Source organism: Adelges cooleyi, unplaced genomic scaffold, assembly GCF_023614345.1.
Source record: "Adelges cooleyi isolate 19-005CV unplaced genomic scaffold, UGA_ACOO_1.1 ACOO_flye_CR_arks_rails_tigmint_CR_PRNA_23, whole genome shotgun sequence".
NCBI lineage: Eukaryota > Metazoa > Arthropoda > Insecta > Hemiptera > Adelgidae > Adelges > Adelges cooleyi.
The window spans coordinates 36399-40745 of record NW_026095893.1 but is presented as its reverse complement, the minus strand read 5'-3'; the positions used below and the strand labels follow the sequence as shown (position 1 = coordinate 40745).

Here is a 4347-nt window from a genome sequence, read left to right as displayed (position 1 = left end):
CGGGTGATTGGTTAACTATGGACCACTCAATATCTTAGAAGATATTAGACTTTTTTAATTATTTTTTTTTTGTACTATTATAGTTATTAGGTGGGACAAATTTAATGTATTTTTCAAAATTTTAACACCATCCCTTATGCGTTAAAACCATATCAACTTTAGATTTTTAAATGGTAACCCCAATTTTTTTTGATGATCGTGTTTATTTTTTTTAAATTTAATTTTAGGCGTAAAAACTAGCTAAATCAGACAAGTACTTTTAAAGTTATAGCTTAGTACTACAATATTATAATATTAGCTTATATGAGATGCTTTTATAAGTTTTACAGCTAAAGAAAAAAATCGTTTATCGCCGGATCTCACGTTTCACAAAATAAGATTGATTAACGATACGGTTGTAGATTAAAGTTAATAGTTGACGGTCGTCGGTCACAATGAAAACGAACTAATAATAAATCTATAACAATATTATATGGGTAATGTCTTCTTATCTGTTTTTTCTGTAGTGTTCCTAGCGGTGCGGTGTACCTGTACGTATTGAATATTAGGCATTAGCTGCTGTTAACAAACAATATTATGAGCCCTAGTAAATAGTTTTTTTTTCAATTTCAACCATAGGTTACCGTGGTCTAATCACGGTCTTATATAGAGTATATACCGTGGTTCTACCAAAACGATTCGTTACTAGTGTAGATTAATATCAACACAGAACAAATTATTATAAAAATACGACTACTTGAAAACTAATAAAAAAGTTCATTATTCTAATTTTTCAATTATTATGGTTATTTAGCGTCTTGGTTTTTACTTTAAATATTTAGCGTCTTGGTCTTAATAAGTGTTACTTGTACTGGTGTCTTAACTAGTCAAATTATTAATTCTGTTAGTGAAAATATTTTTAAAAAAACTTTAATAAATAACATTCAATTTTTTGTTTTTTTAGTATAATGTTGTATTACATACAGTTAATAGATAATATGTACAGAATATATTCAGAAATAAACAAAAACTAAACTTAATATGTACAAAAACTATTTTAGCATTTGTCTGAACTGGTTATGATAGGTACTTAAGATGTCAAACAACATCTTTATAAGGCATCTAGTGTGTTTCTTAAAATGTTTAGATAACAAAGGATTCCATAAGAAATACGTTCATCCAATACTTGTGCACTAAAATAAATTTTCATTTTTATAATTTAAAGTTGTAACGCGTCAATTTTAACTATTTCTAGTTCAGTATTTTTAATTATTAAAAGCTGTATTTATTTATTAACTCTTTATTATATTACACTACTGTACTATACTAGTATATTATACTGTATATATTTCATAGTATTGACTATTCTTACTTATTTTAATGTGTTCATAATATGAACAGTAAAAGTATGTTTTTTATTTAATAAATGATTGTTTTTTTCGTTGTACGAGGTATAAACAAAAATTTAGAGTGACAATGAAAAAGTACAATTTTTTTTGTTTTTGTATGGCTTTTTTAACAGTCATAAGCTTAAAATTCAATAATAATATTACAAACAAACATTTAAATACTATATTATGCTATGTTTATTATGATAATAGTAAAATAAAAAAACAAGTAACAAGATAAATAATACGCTTATAAGATACGAATAAACATTTTTATTTGCTAAATCATATTGGAAAACTAAGACTAAATAAAATTAACATATCTATAATTAACTTGTAAATAATAGAGGTACAACATATTGCTGTATATAGTGATGTATTTATAGGAAGTTACCTTGGACGGTAAGGTTTGTTTGATAATTTCCCACTAGAAGAAATCCATCTCCATTTACATATTTAAGTTAAAAAATATTTATAAGTATATTCATTCAATTTACTTTTTTACACTTAATCCAACAGTTAACATTTTTTTTTTTTCTTTTTTGTGTTTTATAATTTTATTTACTTTATTACTTATAAAAACTTAATCGTAAACCACTAGAAAGTTGTCAATAAATTCTGTAATAGCTAATGCCAAAACTATGCCATCATGAAAATAATTTCAAGATTTGGATTAAGACAATAACATATTTTAGAAATATTAACATTCTCAGCAGCATTTTAGATTAAATTAATATTAAATAAAGAATTCATCATTAATAATTAATAAATAATGTATAATAATTATAGATATGTTAAGTATATGTGTGTTTAAAAACTTTATGTCACTTTTAAAATGATAAAGTACTTTTAAATTATTTTATTGAATTACATTTTTAGCTGAATAACTAAATATATATAGTTGTCTAATATTTGATTTGAACTTGTGAATCCATCTTATTCTTCTTACTGACTTAATGGAAAACCGTTATCTGCAATAGTGTGCCACAGTAACTAAAAAATAATAATAATAAAAATAAATTGTTAGAGATGAATTCATAGAAATTAACTAAATTATTGCAAACTGATGATCTTATATATTTTACCTTAAAATAAAACACCTATAAATTTACTGAAAATTGAATACCACAACATTCGACAATGTATTGATAGAATTAGATTAGACTGATTGACTACAATAATATAATACACCAAATTTGACGTTGGTAGTAGTGTAGTTGTAGACAATAACAAATATCAATTTAAGTTGAGATAGTCCATATTAATATTGAACATACTGAAACATATAATTAAAAAAATTAAATAAGTTCCTTAGATACTTAAATAATTATATGGTTAAGCAACAAATATCAGTATACACATATATTTTTTATAATTATACAAGTATGATAATTTTTAAGTTAAACGTTAATTTTTAAGTAACGCATTTTAATTAAACATATTAAGTATGATAAACATAAGTAATCCAAAAAAACTTATTATGTAAAAACATTTTATATGTTCATGAATAATAAAAAACGATTAATTATATTTTTCTAATAAAAAAATGTACTTATACAATACACCTATATTAATAAATACATTATCTTACCTATTATTGATTCAGTAAATGATGATTGAAGATTCAATTTTTTCATAAAAAATTTTATATTTTTTCTTTGAATTCAGATACCAATATGTTAAAACACAAAACTACACATTTATAAGTTTCTCAGAACAAAGACATAATAAAAGTTAAAAGATAAAAATAAAAGTTTTAATTAAAATATCATCAAGCATAATTCAAATTACTCTATTTATTTTAAATAACATATTATTATTATAAGTACCTTTAATTTTGATATTTGATGTGCATACATTTTATAAATAAGGTTATAGGTTTTATAGACTTGTCACTTGAGCAAAACTCCATCTTGGTATTCACATTGATTATGGATATTTAATATCAATGTTATTATTTAAAACACAATAAATGTTGACAAGTTCATAGATCTAGTAAGTTATGACTTATGATACTATATTATTATAATATACTATGAAATTAAGACGTACAAATCGCATGAATAAGCAAAATGTGTCAAATTAACCAAAACATATAATTGCTAAATGCTGGAAAAATATACACAAGGTATTGATAACAAATTAAACATACCTACTATTTTATAAAATAAATGTAAAAGTGTGTAGTGGTGGTATATTTGTCAGTCGATATAGCGGTTATCATTATTATTTACTATCGGTGAATTATTTACCTAAAGTAAATAGTGTTTGGTACGGTTATGATTTTTAAACGCTACTATAGCTATTGTCAAAGTTAATTGTCAATAAATAATAACAGAGAGCAGACAAGTGTCACCCTAATATGTTAGCGTCTCCAAGATAATTAATTTATTTTTTACACTCCCTTTAATTTTAAAACTGTGTAGCTCGTTAACTACTCAATCGATTTACCTAGTTTTTACGCCTAAAATTAAATTTTAAAAAAATAAACACGATCATCAAAAAAAAATTGGGGGTTACCATTTAAAAATCCAAAGTTGATATGGTTTTAACGCATGAGGGATGGTGTTAAAATTTTGAAAAATACATTAAATTTGTCCTACCCAATAACTATAATAGTACAAAAAAAAAAAAATTAAAAAAGTCTAATATCTTCTAAGATATTGAGTGGTCCATAGTTAACCAATCACCCGGTATATGATTTATTGCAACTAAAAATTGACTGTTGATTAATTTACACATAGCAACTTAAAAATTTCCAATTTTGGTCTGAGGAGGGGAGGGGGCCCCACACTAATTTTGGTCTGGGGTGTAAACATTGTATTACAATGTTTCGGTTTTCCGGAGAGGTATTTGAATATTTTTCCGATTTTTTTTACAGTGTGCAATAACCCCCTCCCTCCCCCCGTTCCCTAAACCATTTTTTAAATCACAATTTTTACAAATTATAATTTACTACAATTGCTACCTTTTTCATACA

At 24.3% G+C, this 4347-nt stretch overlaps 1 long non-coding RNA gene across 1 annotated transcript; it reads right to left on the bottom strand.

The window, feature by feature from the left end:
- Window positions 1-2021: 2021 nt before the first annotated feature.
- LOC126835482 (uncharacterized) lies at window positions 2022-3072 on the bottom strand. The gene is made up of 3 exons (XR_007685214.1): window positions 2959-3072; window positions 2453-2643; window positions 2022-2360 (listed from the first exon to the last, which is right to left on the bottom strand). It is a non-coding gene; the product is annotated as an uncharacterized LOC126835482 (long non-coding RNA).
- Window positions 3073-4347: the final 1275 nt, after the last annotated feature.